At 36.3% G+C, this 23,383-nt stretch overlaps 1 protein-coding gene across 4 annotated transcripts in view; it reads left to right on the plus strand.

The window, feature by feature from the left end:
* The window catches only part of LOC150102833 (uncharacterized), a 630,466-nt gene that overhangs the window by 377,570 nt on the left and 229,513 nt on the right, over positions 1 to 23,383 (plus strand). The gene's annotated exons all lie outside the window — the stretch shown is intronic.

Genomic DNA, 23,383 nt, shown 5'->3' on the forward strand with positions numbered 1-23,383 from the left:
TGTATAATGCAATTCATGAATTTATTAATATGTAGTTCTTTATTTAAAAATCAAATTTCATTAAGAAAATGAAAATAATATGTTGCATTGCAAAATTATTATTATTATGATTTCTTGGGCAACCCCCATGGAGTTACAATCATTGTGGGAAGCCTCCTGTAACCATTGTTCACACAATAACTATCATACTTCTCTTTGAATTCATAAAGCACTCAAAATCACCTCTGACAACCCATTCCACCATTTACCAGTTTCCAGCAAAAAAATCTAGTTTTAATATCCATGCTAGCCGCACTCTTATGCAATTCTCGGGGGCAACCCCTTCTTCTATCTCTTTCTGCCATGCACTGGAAAAAGTCTTTAATGTCATTCCTGTAAAACCCATCTAATAACTTATTTGCTTCTATCACATCCTCTTTCGTTTGCCTTTTAACCAGTTTTTGGCAACAAACCTTTAATTTATCCACATAGAGAACATTTCATACACCTGCCACAGTTTTGTTCACTCTTTTCTGGATCACCTCCTTCTCATGGGGCACCTGTACATGGTGGAGAGGCACTTGCCAGTGATGGAACTGATAATTTCATTCTTTCTCTTTTTCTTTGCTTGTCTAAGAAAAGTCGAGAGTCCAATATTTTGGACTCTCGACTTCTCCTGGGTCTTTTTTGATATCCTCGGATCCAATGACCTGCCACCATGTTTGCTGTATAGTGCAACCCTTGGACCTCTGGAATGTGGAAACCAGGTAGGCTGCACCATCCTGGCCTCTGCTTCAGCTGGATGGATGATCCTGGATGGTCCACCCAGGATCAATTGGCTAGAGGGCTTGCCTGCACGGATCAATGGTGTTCCAGTAAGTCTCCTACCCCATGGTCTGGGGAACAGGACCAAAAGCTTGCTGTGGTGCCATCAGTGGTGCACCCAGGGAGGGGGACAAGAGGCCCCTGCCATCCCCCCCCCCAAAAAAAGGAAAAGAAAAAGGAAAAAAAACACTAAAAAATTTTCGAAAAATCTTTTCCTAATTAAAATTACTTTTTTTTAAAATTTATGTTGTGTTGTGTCTTCTATTTCTACACTACTTATGAATTAGCGGCCACATAACGTGGGAATACCCTATAGCTCTCGGGAATCCCGGCTGCTGTGAACGCAAGACGAATGAAGTAGTGCTCTTGCAGACCGAGCTCTACTTCGTTTGCCCGAGCCGGGCCAGAGGAAATCACAGGTATCATGTATTTGCAATCACTGCAGATGCTAAGTCATAGATCGTATGTAATGTAGTGTACATTCTCAAATCGTCTACTTACTCAACTTGGCCCCCAAGATTAAATCTTGAGTGCTCGGCCCCTCCAAGATTAAATCCTGAGTGCGTTACTGGGTTCTATTGTAGCATCTAGGGGTAGCACAGATGTTTCACTTCCAAGCAGTCATAGTTTGCCAGTGAATGGATGCCAGTATGTGTGATTCCATGTTGGATTGGGAGCTCTGGCACTGAACAAAAAATCCCTTGAACATGAATTCTTCATCCTTAGTTTTTTCATGCGTTTTCACAAAGTCCCATCCAAATACTGATACTGTAGAGACATTGTTTTAATAACAGAAGTAAAAACAAAAAAACATGACACCAGTATAAATGTACCAGAGTTTCTCATCATCCATGCAAAAGCTGAAAAGCCAATGGGGAAAATATCACCCCTCTTTATTCAGAAGTGTTTAGGACTGGCACGATCTTCCCAAAAAGTTAACAAACTGCTTTTTGTTGATAACCTTGTGGAAACATCAGCAGTGCACATGTGGGATGCTGCAAACATCAGTGGGTTAAATACTAGTTGTAGTGACACCTCATAAAACACTGAACTCTTGTTGAGGAATGATATCAGAATTGGATTTCCATGATGTTCCAGATGAGCAGATCTGTTCAGAGTTTAAAGGTCAAAGAGTGACAGATATGAGACACATTCTAATATGTAGGGATGGTCACTTGGTTCTGACTAGAATCATCATCCTTACTTTTGATGTACCCAAATCTTCAACATCTGTAAAAGAATGTAATTATTATCTCAACTGTCCTGTTATGCTGTGCATCCCTAATCCAGTGATATGTTTTAAATGTCAGAAATTGGTAGAGCCTCTGCTGCTAATGGCTCGCAAAAAAGCTAGGCAGGTTTGAGCGCAGTTAGTAGTTAGAAGGGGGCCAATCATTTCGATGGTGTTGGCACATTCTCTCTCGATGAGCCTTTGGACTCCCTGGAGGTGTCACATAATAATAATAATATTGACCTGCCTGTACTTGTTGTGTCTATACTATGTGCTGATGTGACATTAAAGAACATGATAATAAATCTTGCACTGCCAAGAAAGCAAAATGTGCCATCTTTCAGAAAGATCATCCAGCCTATATCAGCAGTGGGAGAATGAAAATGAAATACAAAAGATAAAAATGGAGCTAAATATATCATATTGGGATGCAAAAATGAAGTTAGCCATCACACCCACCCTCTTCTGAAGCATTCTCATGCTGAGATGGTGGCAGTTGAAAAACATCAAAATCATCTTAAATATACATTTCTCTTCCACTGTCTGATAATTTCACCATATTTGAACTTTATGATTGTGACTGCTTCTCAGTGGAGCACATTAGTTGCACAATCTGTTGTTGTCTTCAAGAAACAACTTCAATAATGATCCCATTTGATGCAGACCCACTTATCAAGAAAATTTTTGGCAAGGATATCTATGAAAGATAAACAACTAGACACCCTCACAAAAAAAAGGATAATTCTGTATCCACTGATATTAAATTAAACTTAACAAATATTCCTCACAAATCAGATTATGTATTGAACATTTTTCCAGAGGACGAGATGGACACTAGCCATCCATACTTCCCTAAATCAGTAGATAAATATAAACTAACAAAGGTAGGTTTAGAAATGTGTCATGGATATCAAATACAGGTTCTGCAGCAGATACAGAAACCATTCTGTTTCTGTCTATAGGAAACATATTTAAAACTCAGTGAAGGCTCTCCACCTTAAGATATTTTACTATTGTTGTTAAGGACAGATCTGGAAATGGTCCTGTTCATAACACAGTCACTGTCCTGGTTTGACAGTCATTCTCTTTTTCAAATGTATCTAGCATGGATGCAGTTGCTATTTGTCTATCAATGGGTTTTCTGAACCAAATTATGATTGTATATGTTCCATTTATTTACCACCAGGTTCTGATTTAAGTGAGAATGACCTTGATAACCTTATATTGCATCTGCCTGAGCCCATATTTCTTATGGATGACTTTAATGGACACAACACTGTGTAGAGTAGTGCCAACACAAATGGAACAGGCCTGAATGCTTGACAATAATAACCTCTACATTCTGAATACTATATTTACTTGAATATAACTCACCTTCACGTTTATCTCGCATCCCTGATTTTACTTCATGGAAAAAGAAATTAAAAAGTTTCGCATACACCTCACACACACAAAAAAAGATTAAAACTTTAGGAAATAGATAGTGAGTGTTGTTATGGCAGAAATAGTAAAAAAAATTTTCGGATGTGAAGACCTATGTGGCCATTATTCCTGGTGGTCTAACCACTTTGTCTACAGTCCTTGGTTGTATTGATTGATAAACCATTCAAAGAACCATTCAGAAATTTTACATGTAGTGGATGGCAGCTGGCGGCTACAACCTGACTCCGACAGGGAAGATTAAGAGACTATCATTAGAACTGTTATGCAACTGGATTTTAAGAGCTTAGGACATGATTTCTCCAGAAATAATTGTGAAGAGTTTTTTTTAAAAACTGACACCTTTAATACCCAGGATGGGAATGATGATGATGACGCTATTTGGGTAGATTGACAATGCATATGAGGAAACTGCTCTCGAGACTGGAAGGTAGCAATAACAAATAGGAGATTCTTGGTAAGTCATACCTATTTTTAGTTTTTTTAAATCCTATTGATCTTATGATTCTGAAATGATAAAAGGACAAGCAATAATGAAACTGTTTGTTTTCATTACAGAAGCATTGTAGCTAAAGATTCAAATATATCACATGATGAAGGTGACAGACGATCATGTTAAATAATGTTGATAATTAAAATTTAAATGCATTAATTTTATGAATAATGTGAGCAATTTATTTATTCATTTGTATGGGATTCTTCATCACTTTCTCTTCTGTCCATTATGATGGGTGGAGTCCACTTAATGAGGGATTAAATGTATGTATTTTATGACTGTAAATTCCTCTGTGTTCATGGGGCTGGGTTGCCTGTTCTGTGGGACAAAACACCAGAGTTTCAGGGTAGGGAAAAACCCATCTCTTTCCATATCAGAATGGCTAATTCCCCTTTAGTTGAAAGAGATCAGATAAAAGTTCCTCACATCTTGGATGGGAATTGAACCCAGGTCTTTCCAACCAAAGAGCTTCATCTGTTCCAGATGAGCAACGAAGGTTCTATGTGAGCAATTAGAATTATAATGAATATAGAGAATTTAATTATAAACGTCAATTTAGTTATTTCCTAAAAAGCTTTGGATTCCAAAACTCCCCTCATATATCTCACACCATGATTTTTTAACTTTAATTTTGAGGAAAAACATGTGAGTTATATTCAAGTAAATACTATAATAGACTTAATACTTTCTTCTGTACGTCTATACAATCTTATTATTCAAATAGATCTTACAATCTGCTCTTATGCTATTCTTCCACTGCTCGTGTGGGATGTTGAAGAGAACATATATAGAAGCAACCATTTTCCTCTAGTTTGCACTATTGACTCATAGGAGCTATGTTCTCCTACTCTGATGCCCATACCGAAAATGAACTAGACTGACTGGAATAGTTTTTTCCATCTTGCAAAATTTAATGATGAAGAACAGTAAAGCAGTTATTGATGAAGTATGTAACATGTTGTTTCAGAAACATTATCTCAATTTCTGCTTTATACAAAGTCTCGATGGAATCCTGAGTGTCAAGTAGCTAATAAAGATCCAGAGAGCATAGGTTATATTTCATAGATGCCTTAACAGATCAAATCTTATAGCTTTGAAAGCTCTGGCCAAACATGTTACGTTAGAATCAGAATCAAAACAATGCTGGATTCAATTTATGTTACCCATTAATCAAATAAGCAGGGCAAAAACTATATGGCATAAAATCCATAAAATGAAATAGCTCTAGACCATGCCATTTGTTTACCTTGGACCACATTGGATGATGTTGATCCCAAGCTATTACAAACACTTTGGGAAAATATTTTGCTAGAATCTCAGGAAGAGCTTAACATCTTCCAGAATTTTTAATATTGAAAGATCAATGAGAGAACAGTGGATACACATTTCTACAAACGGGCTAGAACCAACAATAAACCATTTGTTAATGAGGGACTTTCTCATGCCAGTGTGATAAATAAAGCCAGATGGAAACCTTTGGTATCCCACAATCAGGAAATGATCCAACACAGTTATCGAACTATCACTCTGACCTACAGCATTCCTCCATGTCAGCTTTGTACTTCTTCATGCAATCCCTCGCTATACCAACTAAGGAAGTTTCACATTTCATTATCTGTTTACATGCAGTTATTTAATGCACATGGAGCAGAATCCTGTTTTCCTTCCCATCTTGAGCAATCTCTGATTGTTCAAGATCTGAGACCTCTGTTGGTTGTGCTGCTATATTTCCAGAGTTTATCATATTCAATTGAATTCCACTTGAAACAGTAATTACACAGCATTGTTGCACGCAGTTCAACTTACACTTGTGCATATGAAAGAAACCTGCTACCAAAAGTGTATGATTTATACATACCCATTGAGTTTTTTACAGGCCATCTTTTCTTCTTTGTACAACCCACATCCACTGCTTTGCATATCTGTAGCTGTGCTGACTTTCCAGCCACATTGAAATTAAGGGAAATGAGACTACAGATACAGCTGATAGATCAGCTCATACATTTTCCAGATAGTGTTTGTCAGTTCTGTGTACAGAATATAAACAGTATATATTCCGTCATTGCGGCTAAAAGCACTGACAAATAAATTGCACGAGATTAAGCGTGAAGTTAAAAGAATTTGGCAGTCCAGCCAAAGTAGAAACAGAAGAGAAGAGGTTGTTCTTGCTAGGATCCATTATACATGACAGTCATATGACATTATGATAGTCATATTGCATAATTCATATTTACCGAGGATCTAAATTGCAGAGTAGGAAATGATTGTCAGACATACAAAAATATATTGGGAAAATTTGGAGAAAATAGCAAAGCTAATAATAATGGCAAATACCTGTTGGATTTCTGCTCAGGACATGGACTGGTTATTACTAACAACATAAAAATGTGCACAAATTCACATGGAGAGAAGAGGCAAGGAATAAGAAAAGTCTCATTGAATATGTTATTGTTCATAGTGATGTTTTTTACCTGGTGCAGGACACCAGAGTGTACAGAGGATTCGAAATTGGAAGTGGTCACCATTTAGTCTTGAGCAGGATAAAATTGAACTTCATATTGAAAAGAATAGCACGTAAAAAGGTTTTAAAGCGAAAAGATGAGCAGCTCTCAGTTGTGAACTGTAGACTAAAATACAAACATTATTAAAGAAAAAATGAAAGAGTTTGAGAACAGTAACCAAACCTTGGAGATTCATTGGCAAGCCTTGAAGAAAACTCTGATTGATTAAGCCAGAGAGGCATGTGGTGAGGTTGTCTGCAAGGATACAAAAATCAGAACTCCATGGTGGACACAGGAAGTTAAAGAGGCAGTGAAGGAAAAGAAGAAAGCATATCAAAAGTTCCTGGCAAATAAGTCAGCTTGTGCTCTTAGAGAATACAGAGACAAATGTAAGAAAACTAAACACTGTGTAAAACTAGCTAAACAAAAGTCATGGTAGGACTTTGGTAAGAACATAGAAAATAAATATCAAGAAGGTGGCAGGATATTCTGGAGGTTGTTGAAGCTCAGAAATGGAGGAAAGAGCTGTAAAAGGAATTAGAGATGAAAAAGGTGACATGAAAACAGGAGAAAAAGATATCCTGAAAGTATGGAGTAATTACTTTGAAAAATTGCTAAATGAAACAAGCAGTGATGACAGGACAGTGGTAAAAAATGCTGACCAGTCATTCAGTCAGGAATACATATCCATACCGGAAGTAGAAAAAGCCATCAAAAGCCTGAAATGTGGAAAGGCAGCAGGAGTAGATATTCGACCAGAAATGCTTACGTATGGAGGTATAAAATGCTTACAGTGGCTGCACTGCATAGTTCAGCAGGCCTGAATAAAGGGATGAATTCTAGATGATTGGAGTAGAGCTCTCATAGTACTCATATATAAAAAGGGAAATAAAACTGAATGTGAGAATTCAGAGGTATTTCTCTACTGAGTGTTTTCCTGGTAAGAAATATGCAAGTATACTTGAGAAACTGTCGAGAAGGATTGTGGAAGAGAATGTTGGTGAAGAACAAGCTGGATTTAGGCCAGATAGAGGCTGTCAGGATCAGATTTTCCTTTATGACAGATAGATGAGAAATCATGGGAATATAACTGAATTTAAGTTTTGTGGATCTGGAAAAGGCATATGACAGTTTGTCAAGAGAGAAGCTATTCAATACGCTACAGTTATATGGTGTCAATGGGGCATTATATCAAGCAATACTTAGTCTTTATTTGAGTTGTAAGTCAGCAGTTAGAATTGAAGGAAGTACAGGAAGGTCGTTTAATGTTAGATTTGGTGTCGTCCAAGGATATACATTATCCCCTCTGTTATTCGTTATCTATATGGATCATATTATGAAGGAAAGTGGTATTAAACCTGATATCAAAATTGGAGATGTTAATGACAGCTCTTTGCTTTATGCAGATGATGTTATACTTCTGAATAAATCCACTACAAGTCTTCAAGATTCCCTGACTGAAGTGAATAACTGTGGTAATAGATATGGTATGAGAGTCAGCACTAAAAAGACAAAGACAATGAAAATAGGCAGAAACATTGAAAATATCAACCGTATCGTGAGTGGAGAATCCAAAGAATAAGTAAAACATTTCAGCTACTTAGCCACAATTTTTAGTGAAGATGGTAAATTAAATATAAAAATAGGCAACAGAATCAACAAAGCTGGTATCATAGGAAGCCAGTTGAATAAATTTATATGAAATAACAGAGAAATTAGCTGTTAAATTTTTCTGTTATTTATTTAATTTATATGAAATAACAGAGAAATTAGCTGTGTACAAGACAGTGTTCAGACCTATTTTAACTGGTGGATCTGAGAGCAGGGTTAGAAATAAGACACTTGACCAAAGACCAGAGACTGCACATATGAGAGTCCTGAGAAAGATTAGGGGTGTGAACAAATGACACTAATGGCAATATCATATTAAAAACAAGGATATTAGGAAAGAACTTGACATTGTCAGCATCCAGGAATGCGTTAGCAGGGCTAATCTCATGTGGTATGGTATGGTACAGACTGGGAGAGGAAAGATTAGCGAAACAAGTTTTCTCTACCTTGTTGGCAAAAAAAAGACCCAGAGGAAGACCAAGATATAGGTGGATTGATATGGAAAAAGTCCTTTAGAAGATAGAAATATCAGATCTTATATTGTTGGAGTTTAGACAGGTAACAGACTGATTTGGAGGAAAATTGTAGATAGGAAGTTAGTAATGATGTGATTTTTCATATAGTACTGTCATATACTGTACACCCCTTGAGGGTATATATCAGGAATTTGATGATGATAATATTTACTGATGGCTAATGATACTTTTTTTATCACTATGAAGATGGTGATATACACAAACACGTTTGATTATAGATTTTATTTATATTGTGGATACTGCTTTGGTTAACTTATTTTTTTAAAATTTATTTTTTGCATATAACATGATATTTACTAATTTCTCTTTATTAGTGTTTATTTTTACTTTGAGTACTGCCGTAACATTTAGTTTGGCACAGTATGACCTTTGCTATCCTTGCATCAATAAACCCTAATCAACGAACCAATGTAGATCATCTACGCCACTTCTTCATTCCCACAGAATCCAGGCAACTAGATCTGTTCATAGCAGTTCAGATGTGACCTCATTAAAGCATTATAATAGGGAATAATAACCTCCTGATCTCTGCTTATCAGTGTATTCTTTAACATTCATTCAGTCTGATTTGCTGTTTTGTTGAAATGTACAGGATATTTACAGAATGTAAAACATCCTGTAAATTTCAACTCTATGACCACAATAACTTCCACATCGCTGGCCTCATCAATTTCCTGGAGTTCGTTTCCATCAATATAGTGCACAGCTTATGATATTTTCATCCCAAATGCTTTACTTGACATTAACCTGGCAGGAATTCACTTTTGCTTGTACTGCCAAACTATTTAGGCCATTATGCATGATCTCTCTGGAACAGTGTAAATCCTTTCCTTTATCCCAGAAAGTGTCCGAAAATTGCAGAATTTGTGAACAAGGCATTTGAATTTTTAAAGAAAAGAAAAAAAAAAAAATTAATGGAAATAAATATTGTAAATTAGGAGACCTGTAATGAAGTATTAATTTCTGGTTTGAGCCATTTCCCTGTTTGACCATTGTTGTGACTGATTTCAGTTGTTACATTTCAACAATAGACAGATGGTCCTTATGAAAGTATGTTGTTTTTAGATTCTGGAGAATGATAGCAAGTCACAATCGCACCCTCTTAGAAATACTTAAATCATTGGTCACTGGAATGTAACAGAACTTGGAATGTAACTTTTTTGGAAGTTAGTTGCTGTTGCGATATAATATATTTTGGTTACCTTCGGAATCGAATGCATAACGGTGGAAGACAAAATGAAACTAAGTTTTCATTACTGCATTTAGTTATATTTCATTTTATTTAGTGTACTTAAATGTTTTGTTTTGCTTGTAATTATTTGTACTTTTTTCTATTTATTTAACGGAATTTATTAAATGAATAATTAACGATTACTCTACTCGGCAGTAAGAAATGATGACAGATTCAGCAGCAGTCGCAAGTGGCGTATCACCAAGTCCTCCGCCATTTAAGAACTCAATTATTAGCAATATCATAAGGGACTTGTGGCATGCAGTACTTGCGGCATGTATGCATCTCAGGAATTAGATATGTGGCTTGTGAAAGAGAGCGGAGAGCGTATATGCGCAAAATGCAGACATTTGGAGGAAATAAGTGCATTAGAAATATCGATATCCGACTTTGTTGCTCCAGGAATGGGGAATGAATATAGGAAGACAAGTAGTGTGATAGGAGAGAATGAAAAAAAAGATATACATGAATGAGAAAATAATAGTTGATAGTGTGGAAGGTGTGAGTGACTGTGAAAGTTAAGGAGATGGTTTTGTTTGGGAGAGTGAATTTAGATTAAGAGTGACTGACCTGCAGAGGGAGATAGATGAGTTGAAAGAGGAGTTGGAATGTCTTGTGAATGAGAGCAGAAGTATGAAAGATAAGATTAGGAGAATGGAAGAGATAAATGCAAAGAGAATCAGAGTAGGAGAGAGAGAGAATTTAGGGAGTATGAGTGAGAGATATGGGGGTGCTAGAAGAGGAGAGAATGGAAACAGTAGAAGAGACAGAATGAGAGAGAGGTATGGGAATGCTAGCAGACGAGAGGATGGAAACAGTAGGAGAGATGGAATGAGAGAGAGGTATGGGAATGCTAGAAGACGAGAGGATGGAAACAGTAGGAGAGACAGAATTAGAGAGGGATATAGAAGTGCTAGAAGTGGAGAAAATGGAAACAGTAGAAGAGAGGGAATGAGAAAGATGTATGGGAGTGCTAGAAGAGGAGAGAATGGAAACAGTAGGAGAGAGAGAGAGAGGTATGGGAATGCTAGAAGAGAGAATAGCAGTAGAGGAGATGGAATGAGAGAGACCCATGGGAATGAAAGAAGAGGAGAGAATGGAAACAATAGAAGAGAGGGAAGGGTAAGAGGTATAATGTATGGTGACTCAATGATCTGTGATGTTCAAGATAGGATGAGTGAGGAGTGTTTGCCAGGAGGAACAATAGAAAGGGTGGCTATGGCAATTAAGAGAGGTGAAAGGGTGGATGAGATGATTGTGATGATAGGAACAAATGACTTGAGTGGTAATGTAAGTCGGGCAGCGAGAGATATGAGGTTTTTGCTTGAGACTGTACGGAAGAAGACAGAGAGAGGAAAAATAGTGTATGTGTTGGCTAGGTATGATAATGATGAGCTGAGCAGAAGAGCGGTGATATTGAATGGCATAATAGCGAGAATGTGTGACAAGAGAGGACTGGTATATGTGGATGCTTGGAGTGCATTTGAGGAAAGAGAGGAATTGTATGTGAGAGACCGTTTACATTTGAATAAGGAAGGACATAGGCATCTGGAGAGATTGCTGTTCTGAACGAGTCAGTGTGTCCCAGGGAGGATGATAGCACGGGTGGCCTCTTGTGGGAATGGATACTTGGGAGAAGAGAGATGATATCAGGTAACACTGAGCCCAGTGGAGTCTAGAAGGGGTAATTCTAGGTATAAAAAGAATGGCATTTATATGCTTTATACTAATGCCAGGAGTATCCAGAATAAGGGAGAGAAATTGGTGGCGCAGATAGCATCAGCCTGGCCAAAAATTATTGGGATCACTGAGACGTGGTTGACAGAAGGGGATATAATAACAGGAATAGAAGTTGCTGGGTATAGTATTTTTCATCAGGATAGGAGGGGAAAGCGTGGTGGTGGGGTACTGCTTACGATAAGTGATGACCTATGTCCTCTAATAGTGGAGGCTTTGGAAGGAAGTGAGACAAATGATTTTGAGAGCATATGGTGTGAGGTAGAGGTAGGCAAGACAGGATATTTAGTGGGGTGTTGCTACAGACCCAGGAGCACAGAGGATGGGGACCAGGAGATGTTTAGACAGCTAAGTTTGGCAAGTGCAAGAAGAATGATTGTTATGGGAGATTTTAACTACAGTAGTATAAATTGGAGAGAGGAAGATGCATGTAGCAATAGTGGAATGGAATTTCTAGAATTCTTGAGTGACAAATGTCTTAGGCAACATGTAACAGAGGGAACAAGAGGTTCAAGAGTTTTAGATTTGTTTATAGCATCAGAAGAGTTGATAATAACTGAGATGACATCTCTCCCACCAGTTGCAGAGAGTGACCATATGGTTTTGACTTGGAAAATGAATAGACATGCAGGAGTATTAAAGAGACGGGAACTTATGTGGAATTATAATGCAGGTGATTATAATAGTCTTAGGCGTCAACTTCGGGAAGTTTCATGGAGGGAGGAATTGGAAGGCCGGGATATCGTTAGTGCGTGGGAAATTGTGAAAGAATATTTGTTAGCAGCAATGGTAAGTTGTATACCATGAGTGAAGAAGAGGACACAATTTGCAGTAAAGTGGATGACAAACAATATTAAACAGGAATTGCATGTGAAAAAGAGGCTATGGAAGAGATATAAGGAGACAGGTGAAGAGAGGATGCATGAAGAATATTAGACACAGGCCAGAAGAGTGACTAGTGTGGTAAGGAAATCGAAACTGGAATATGAGAGGAGATTGGCCCTAAGATCTAAAGAAAATCCTAGGGAATTTTTTAGCTATGTGGTCAGTAGGAGGAGAAGTGACTGTGGAAGAATGATATTGTGGGATAAAAATGGGAACAGAGTGACTGGTGCAGAGAACATAGTGGAATTGTTCAATGACCACTTTATTGGAGTATTTCATCCTGGAGGAGTCAGTTTTAATGCTAGAAGGATAGGGCAGGATCAAGGTTTAGAGGTACAGGAGGAGAGTGTGTTTAAGATACTGAGAACTCTGGATGTCAATAAAACTTTGGGACTGGATGGTATTTCACCACGAGTTTTGAGAGAATGTGCTAGGGAACTGACAGTGCCTTTAACCTGGCTTTTCAATGAAAGTCTGGCTTCAGCAAAGGTGCCCAGGGAATGGAAGGAAGGCGAGATAGTGACATTGCATAAGGGTGGTAACAGACTGGAAGTGTCTAATTATAGACCAGTCTGTGTGTCATCAGTAGTTGCTAAGCTCTTGGAGAAAGTAGTGAGGGACCGTATACAGCACTGGGCAGATGAGGGTAATGTTATCTGTGAGAGTCAACATGGATTTGTGAAAGGGCGCTCTTGTTTTAGCAATATGCTAGCCTTTTATAATAAAGTTACAAGATCATTAGATGAGGGAAAGGCATATACTGCAATTTTCTTAGACTTAGCAAAGGCATTTGACAGGGTGCCACATGACAAGCTGATATTTAAGTTGCAGCACATGGGTCTGAATGTCAGATTGGTCAACTGGATTCAGGATTGGCTGTCTGATAGGATCAGAGAGTTGTGTATGGTGGAGCAGTTTCAAGGAGACAGAAGGTTACATGTGGGGTCCCTCAGGGCTCAGTACTAGGACATATATTGTTTAACCTTTATATCAATGACATTGCAAGGGGATATTCAGTTGTTTGTGGATGATGCGAAGCTGGGAATGATGATTAGTAATAGTGCAGATGTGGTAGCCCTGCAAGAGGATTTGAATAAGCTAGATATATGGGCAAATGAATGGGGGTGTCAGTTTAATGCAGCAAAATGTAAGGTCTTGAGGTTTGGGAAACATCGATGGGATGCTGCATACTCTATGGGAGGTGTTATACTGGAGGAAGTTGGAGAGATAAGAGATCTTGGGTTGATGATTGATAGAAACCTGAAGTTTAGGGGACATATTGCAAAGGTGGTGAAGGTAACACAGAGGATTGCTGACATAAGAGGGTTATCATTCCTTTGTATAAGTCTCTGATCAGACCACACTTGGATTATTGTTCTCAGATTTGCTCTCCAGGATTTGAAGGGGATAAATTAACTGTGGAAAAGATACACAGACAGATGACAAAGATGATCTCAGGACTGTACAAGGATAGTTATGAGAATCGGCTGAGGGAATGTGGACTGCAGAGTTTGGCGGATAGAAGAAGGAGAGGTGATATGATTGAGACTTTTAAACTGTTGAGAGGTGGTTACAGGGTTGTCACTGGGGAGTTCCTTCACTTGGTTGAACAGCAGGAAGGAGTGATGACAAGAGGCCATCCCTGGAAGTTACGAAAGGAAACTTGAGCAAGATGGTGAGGAGTGTTTCTTTGCATGGAGGGTGGTTGAGCCATGGAATGCTTTGCCTGATAGAGTGGTGAGGGTGAGAACGGTTAGTGAGTTTAAGGAGTGGTATGATAGACTTTGTGTTTCTTAGGGGGAACTTCCCCTCGATGAGTCTCGACAGACTTTATGTTCTTCGGAAGGATCTCCCACGATGAGTCTTTTAACTCCATGGAGGCCTGAATAATAATAATAATAACTAATTATATTGCTAATAGAATGATTTATCAATAAAAATGTAAACTATATATCATATACATTTTATTTAATTAAATACACATGTATGCTAAAAGAAACGATCATCATCATCAAATTCCTGCCATGTACCCTCAATGGGTGTACAGGATATGATAGTACTACATGAAAAAAATTACATCATTACTAACTTCCTATCTATTATTTTCCTCCAAATTAGTCTGTTACTTGTCAAGACTCCAACATTATCAGATCCTATATTTGTATCGTCTAAGGCACTTTGTACCATATCAATCCACCTATATCTTGGTCTTCCTCTGGGTGGTCATTTTCCTGCCAACCTGGCAGAGAACACTTGTTTTGCTAATCTTTCTTCGCCCATTCTGTTTAAGTGACCATACCACCTGAGATTAGCTCTGCTAACACATTTCTGGATGTTGACAATGTCACGTTCTTTCCTAATATCCTCGTTTTTAATATGATATTGCCATTGATGACATTGATGCCATCTGTTCACGCCTATAATCTTTCTCAGGACTCTCATATCTGCAGTCTCTAGTCTTTGGTCAAGTGTTTTACTTCTGACCCAGCTCTCAGATCCATATGTTAAAACTGGTTTGAACACTGTCTTGTGTACAGCTAATTTAGTGTTCCGACTAATTTCTCTCTTATTCCATATGAATTTATTCAATTTTCTTCCTACCATACCAGCTTTGCTGATTTTGTTGTCTATTTCTATATTTAATTTACCATATTCAGTAAAAATCGTGCCTAAGTAGATGAAATGTTTCACTTGTTCCACTGGTTCTCCATTCACAACACAGATAAACACATTTTCAATTATTCTGCCTATTTTCATTATCTTTGTCTTTTTATTGCTGACCTACATACCATATCTATTACAACAGCTATTCAATTTAGTCAGAGAATCTTGCAGACTTGCAGCGGATTTATTTAGAAGTATAACATCATCCGCATAAAGCAAAGAGCTGACATTAACATCTCCAATTTTGATATCATGTTTAATACCACTTTCCTTCATAATATGATCCATATAGATAATGAATAACAGAGGGGATAATGTACATCCTTGTCTCACACCAGATTGAACATTAAACCATCTTTCTGTACTTCCTTCAATTCTAACTGCTGACTTACAACTGAAATAAAGACTAAGTATTGCTTCATATAATGCCCCATTGACACCATATAAGTGTAGCATAGTGAATAGCTTCTCTCTTGGCACCTTCTCATATGCCTTTTCCAAATCGACAAAACTTAAATACAGATCTCTGTTATATTCCCATGATTTCTCCACTATTTGTCGTAAAGTGAAGATCTGATCCTGACAGCCTCTATTTCGCCTGAATCCAGCTTGTTCTTCACCAAGCTTTTCTTCCACAATTCTTCTCAACTGTTTCTCAAATATACTTGCATAGATCTTGCCAGCAACACTCAAGAAACGATAATGGGAATAATTGTGTTAATAATTGTGTTTTAATTATTATTCCCCATGAACTATAAGAAATCACCTCATCAATGAAGGCTGCAGATCATTCATACTTGCTCTGAAACCTTCTTTTAAACTCATTTATGTTGGGTGCATTTATTTCTTCAAGAGGTAAACTGTTTCACTCACTCACTTTTCTGTGAGAGAAAATTCTTGCTCTCACAGAGAAGTGAGTGAGTTGCACAGAAATTTAATTTCCATGGATGTTTGATTTTCCTCCTGCCATTGTCCACATAATGAAAATTTTCATCAGGTGATACCTATAAAACCCTTTCGGAAGTTTCTAGGCATCTATCATATCACTTGTCTTTTTCCTGTTTACAAATGTCTGCAGTCTAGATATTTTCAATCTGTCCTCGTAATCTACATTCCATTATTTGGATGCTTTCTTTGTTACTGTTTTTACACCATTTCCACAGCTACTTTTATCCCTTCTGAAAAAAAACAGGAGACTAGATCTGCACACAGTAGTCCAAGTGCGATCATATCAAAGTCTTGCAGAATGGAAAAATGACTTCCTTATCCTTACATGCAGATATTTGTTTCACTATCACAATTATCCTCTCAGTTGTATTTGCAGTTTTTGCAATATGACTTTTGAACTTCAATTTCCTATCCACCATAACTCCAAGATCTCTGGCCTAATCAACTTCTTGTAACATACTGCTACCAATATCATATACCAATCGAAATCTCATGCCAAAATGCATAGCTTTCCACTTACTCACATTCAGTTGATAGCCATTTCATTTGCTCACTGTTTCAGCTTATTCAAATCATTCTGCAAATGCTGGATATCAGTAGCATTCCTGATGTTACTGATATCCACTAATAATAGTAATACTTATTACATAAGTATTACTATTAAAATGTGACACTTCCAGTATGATAGATCACATGGATTCAATGCACTGCTACCATGCTGGAGCAATTCACAGTCACTTTAGGAAAAAATGACTTTTGTTTTCCTTTAGTGATTACTGTAAATAACTTGCACAGATTTCCTGATTAATTTAGTGCATCCATTGGCATGTGTAAAAATCGCCAATTTTTGACTTATGTCAGAGTTTTCATTGGTTACAATGTCCTTCAACATGGATCAGTTTGGTGATGGACAGATGTCTCCCTCAATTTTCTCCACTCCATTTTGTTTGTAGCATTTTGGCAAAAAATTTCTTCCTTGATCTTTCCCTTTTTCTACTAAAATATATAGGTCTTACTTTCGTCAGTATTTAGGCCATTTTACAATTCATTATTATATTTTTAAATGTGTGCAGCCCATCTCCATTTTGAATGCATAATATAACTGATGGTGTCCTGCATACTGTTCTCAATCTTATCAGATGAGAGGGTATCCTGGCTTGAATTGTCACTCCAAACATATTCCTTTCCATTCTTCTCTGTGTAACTTTCAATTTGTGAATTGTATTTTGAATTAAGTGCCAAGTTTTACTATCATATGTAATTACAGGTAGGATGCCCTGATCAAAGCTTTCCCCTTCTAACTAATGGGAATATTATATTTGAAGATAGTATAAATCCTCTCAAAAGCCATACAGCCTAGTTGTATCCATTTTATTTCTTCTATTTGTCTATCTTTAATTTTTTTCTAGTTCCATATAAAGATATGAATCTACTTCTACATTTCTCTGTCTTCTAGTATAATTCTTTTTTGGTGTTAAATTTGCATTCATGTTATTTTCATTTTGTTTTCATCTTCAACCCAATTTGACTGGACACTTCAGCTAATTCTTTTAATTTTATTTTTAGGTTTTCTTCATCTTCTGCCAGGAGAACTATATTATCAGCAAAACACAGATAAGTTAGAATCTTTCCATTAATTTTAATTATCTATTCTTCAGTTCAGTTCAGTTCATGAAAAACTTCCTCTGAGGCAGATGTAAAGAGTTTATGAGGCGTCTTATTTCATTTGTTTAATTTGTTTCTACATCTTTGAATCAAAAAATTTGAATAATCAAAGAAAATGTGTTGAATGATTTGCAATTCAAATTTATTGCATAGAAAATAATTATTAGCAAATATGAATTAAATTAAATTAATTAATGCATCTAAATGTGCGTATTCTGCAGATTATATAACCGTGTAAACACAAAAATATAATACAAATTATAAAAAAACTATTATTTGAAAACATTTCCAAAATGAGAATAATTTTTAATGTGGTTCAAAATATTAGAATAATGTGAAATAAATGCACAGAAATTACAGTCAAAGGGAAACAACATGATGATTAGTACTTTTTTGCATAACCCTTAGCTTTTATGACTGTTCGTAAATGGTTGGGCATATTATTTACTAGCGGTTCAGTTTTTTTTATCAAAACATACCCATATAGTCTGCAGACTAGATTAGACTAGAAAACAAGTTCATTTTTGTCTCCTCAGGCAGCTTTTTGAAAATGTTTCTTCATAATTCCTCACAAATTCTCAATAGGGTTTAAATTTGGTGAGTTTGCTGGCCAAGGAATTACGTTCATTTGCCTTTCCTTGAGCTATCTAGTAGTGGACTTGGTAGTGTTACAAGAAGCTGAATCTTGCTATAAAAGGAAATCACCATCACATAAATCTTCCAATGCCAGTAACATAAAGTACTCAAGAATTTCTTGGTACACTGGAAATTGACTATTTTGTACACAATGTATAGCCTACCTGGACCCTCTGCAGTCATACAAGTCCACACCATGACAGAGTTTGCAAATTTAACTGAACATTTCGTGCATTTTTATCAAATACTTCTTGCTTAAGATGCCAAAGACTTAAGATCCCTTGACAGCCAAGGGACATACAAAACATAATTTCATTGCTAAAAAGTACCTTTTTCCAGTCCTCTTGACAACACAACGGACTTTGTTTACACTATCGCACTCTAGCTGCATTTTGTTTGGAATTCATAAGCGGATTCATCTTAGGCACACATGGTTTAAAACCCTTTTTTCCTAAGTTGTCTCAATGTCATAGATTTAGACACATTCACACCTAGTTCATTCCATCTCATGTGAAAATTCCTTACACTCTGGAAGTGGCGTTTCTTCATGATATTCTTCAATCTCCTCTCATCTCTTCATATAGTTATTACCTTTCGACTGATGTCACAGCGATTATTTTGAAAACTCCAGTTATTAGAATACTGTCTCAACACTCTACTCACACATGCTTGAAAACATTTTATTTCCTTAGCTATAAATTTGTTGGGTTTGGCCTTCTTTGTATAGAGGCACTATATGAAATTTCTTCTTCTTCTTCAAGTGTCATCTCCTAGAAGGAGGTTGGCAACCATGTCACGGAACCTTTTTCTTTCTTTTGCTGCTCTGGAACATTTTTGGTAATTCAAGCCAGTCCAGTCCTTTTGTTGTTTTAAGGATACTTGCGACATAAGACTGAATGATATAATCACGTAATCACAAGAAAGATATTTATTTAACCACATATTTCGGTCTGGAAATAGCAGACCATCGTCGGTGGTATTACAAGAACAGTTTAAAAAATATACAAGCTGGAATACTAACAATAGATCGTTGAAATTAGAACATGCCGCGTGATGTTATATCACTAAGTATGAAACGAAATATTTTGAAGTAGAAACATGATTGAATTTGCTATTAAAAAAAAAAAAAAAAAAAAAAAAAAAAAAATTAATGAGTAATCTTGATTAGGCTTTCCCAGATTTTTGATATAGATATGCAGTCATTACGATTCAGGTTGGGATGATGGAGCAAGGCCTCCACGCTTTCCTTGAACAAACGTTCGAACCTGTAACGGGATCTATGTAAGAGGCGCGTCTTGGACCAAAGGATGCTGTGGTCAGTTTCAATCCCGTGTTGAGCCAAACCAGACTTTTCAGGTTTATTGTGAAGAATGGATGATTGATGTTCTTGGATTCTTTTTTCAAGAGAACGTCCAGTCTGTCCAAAGTAAGAGAGATCACAGTTGCAAGGAATTTGATAAACTCCAGGAAGAGATAAAGTTGAGCGTTTGTCTTTAGGAGAAGGAAAATGAGAAGACAATTTGTTAATAGGAGAATACGTAGCTGTTAAATCATATTTCTTCAAAATTCTTGCGATAGGTTCTGAAATACCGGAGATATAAGGAATAGGTACTCGACGTATTGAATATTTGGTTAAATAAATATCTTTCTTGTGATTACGTGATTATATCATTCAGTCCAGTCCTTTATGTTTTCAAACCACATTCTCCTGGGTCTACCTCTCCCTCTTTTTCCATCCAATTTCCCTTGTAATATTAATTTCTGAATTAATATTACAAGAGATATAAATTAATATTATTCAGAATAATATTAATTTCTGAATTAATATTATTCTGAATGCCTTCTTGTCTGGTTATATCACTCATTCAACATGTAATTCAAATGACTCACTGAAATTCATGTGCAAACAATTCCTTACACACGAATCAGTCCTGCAGCTACTGAAATATATGCTAAATCTATGCTCTCCTCAAAACCAATTGGAAACATTTGGAATATTCTAATATTTTGAGCTATGTTAAAAATTATTCTAATTTTGCAAATGTTTTCAAATAACAGTTTTCCTTTATATTATATATAATTTTTATAATTATATAATCCTCATCAAATTCCTAACATGCACCCTCAAGGGTTGTACAGGATACGATGATACTATATGAAAAACTTACATCATTACTAACTTCCTATCTACAATTTTCCTCTAAATGAATCTGTTAAGTGTCAAGACTCCAACATTATCAAATCTTATATTTCTAGCTTCTAAGGCACTTTTTACTGTATCAAACCACCTCTGTATGGGTCTTCCTCAGAGTCTGTTTCCTGCCGACCTGGCAGAGAACACTCGTTTTGCTAATCTTTCCTCTCCCATTTTGTTTAAGTGACCATACCACCTGAGATTAGCTTTCCTAACACATTCCTGGATGCTAACAATGTAAAGTTCTTTCCTAATATCCTCATTTTTAATATGATATTGCCATTGATGCCATCTGTTCATGTGCCTAATATATCTCAGGACTCTCATATGTGTGGTCTCTAGTCTTTAGTCAAGTGTTTTATTTCTAACTTAGCTATCAGATCCATAAGATAAAATTGGTTTGAACACTGTTTTGTGTATAGCTAATTTAGCATTTTGACTAATTTCTTTCTTATTCCATATAAATTTACTTAGTTGACTTCCATACCAACTTTGTTGATTCTGTTGTTATTTCCATATTTAATTTACCATCTTCATTAAAATTCATGCCTAAGTAGCTGAAATGTTTTATTTGTTCTATAGGTTATCCATTCACAATGCAGTTAATATTTTTAATGATTCTGCCTATTTTTATTGTCTTCGTCTTGTTATTGCTGACCTTTATACCACATCTATTACAACACTTATTCACTTTAGTCAGGGAGTCTTGCAGGCTTCTAGCAGATTTATTTAGAAGTATAACATCGACTGCATAAAGCAAAGAGCTGGGATTAACATGTCCAATTTTGATATATATTTGATATATATGAACAACCCATGTATATATGGGAAGTATGAGAGCTCTACTCCAATCATCTGGAATTCTTTCCTCTGTCCAGGCCTCTTGAATTATGCAGTGCAGCCACTATAAGTCTTATTCTATAAATAATTATTATTTGTGCATTCTTTTGGGATATTTCTGTTTTAAACAAAGTGTGGAGGATTTTTCTGTTTTGTATCTCCATACTTAAGCATTTCCAGTCGAATATCATCTACTCCAGTTGCCTTTCCACATCAGGCTTTTTGATGGCTTTTTCTACTTCAAGTTTAGAATATGTATACCTGATTGCATGCCTGGTCAGTGTTTCATTTAGCAATTTTTTGAAGTAATTACTCCGTACATCAAGGATATCTTTTTCTCCAGTTTTCTTGTCACCTTTATCATCTCAGATTCCTTTTACAGCACTCTTTCCTCCATTTCTCAGCTTCTTGAACAACCTCCAGAATATCTCGCCACCTTCTTGATATTTATTTTCTATGTTCTTACCAAATTCTTTTCCATTTATATAATTACTTATATTAATATAAATAATTTATATTACATTTTTATGGGCTTACATGATTATATAATCTACAAAGTACTGCAAAGGCAGATAGACCTTAAAAATGGATACCGGATGGATAATGTGACCGGTATGGGCTATATCCGTAATTAGTGTTATGAAGTACATAGATTTAGATTATGCTATTTCATATTTGGTAATAATTATTTTCTATGCAATAAATTGCAATCGCAAATTATTCAACACATTTTCTTTGATTATTCTCTTTTTTTGATTTGGAAGTACATACATCTTTCTTCTATTTCGTTTTTAACAGTCATTCTAGGATAGTTAAGGTTTCGGTGAAGTCAAATGGTTTTTCAAAGTCTACAAATTCTATAAATAATTATTATTGATGCATTTTTCCATGCTTCTGGGATTTTTCTGTTTTAAACAAAGTGTGGAGGAGTCTTGTCAAGTAGTTAGCCACTGCCTTCTCTCCAAATTTGAAATTCCACTTGAACCCTCTCCTGCAGTTCTTCCCTGGCTGAAGTATATAACGAGATTATACATATTAAGATATTTTAGAAATTAAGATGAAGTACTTGTTGATAGTAACATAGCTTAGGTACCAGTACCAGCACCCATGGAAATTTCGTAGCCATATCCCTACTTTTGGTGTGACAATTTCAATAAAATTTGATGTCCGTTGTGCCCTGCTGATGCTAGAGCCAAACATAATATTCCTACCTCTGCATGTAGATATATTTTAGCCTTGACAGAAAAATGTTTTGATACACTCACAAACATCCATGCTCACAGCAGGATTTGAACCCGCAGCCTTTGGGCTAGATAGCGGATATGCTAACCACTTGGCCAGCCAGGCTATCAAAAATGTTCCTCTAGTCAGTGACTAGATTCGAACCAAAGTCTTTTGTCATGCGGTCAAGTGTCATAGAGTGCAAATGCCACTTCTACTGAGCTACACAGGTTCCTTCTTAAAAATGTAATTAAATAATCTGTTGAGCCCTTGGCTCAGGGGGTTAGATAATCCATAATCCCTACTTTAAAGAATAAACATGTAACTTTTTAAACCACCTCTAACCTCCAATATGAAGGTAGCCTCACAGATGTTATCAATGGTATGTGGTTTTCCTTTCTTTGCAATATTAAGAAAGATACTGTATGATGCCTTCATTCCTCGGAGATCCCTTCGTAATCTCCACTATCAGGTGCTTTTAAAAATGACTTTATATTTGGTCATTTTATAATCTTTTCTTTCAGTGCCTTAAAAAAATTAAGATCTTTGTTTTTCTTATCAGAGTGAACTCTTTCGAGATAGTCTTTCATCCTTGCAGGCTTCATGGCATCAATACTGAAAGTCTTTTCACATAATAGGCACACAGGCATTGTTTTATTGGTAAATGATGGTATAAATCCAAATTTTAAATATTCTTGTGAATACTGTTGACACTTCTTCTTCTTACTATCAGTAGCCACCAT

This window comes from Typopeltis vanoorti, chromosome 10, assembly GCF_054136105.1.
Source record: "Typopeltis vanoorti isolate ZY-2024b chromosome 10, IOZ_Tvanoo_1.0, whole genome shotgun sequence".
In the NCBI taxonomy this organism is placed as follows: domain Eukaryota; kingdom Metazoa; phylum Arthropoda; class Arachnida; order Uropygi; family Thelyphonidae; genus Typopeltis; species Typopeltis vanoorti.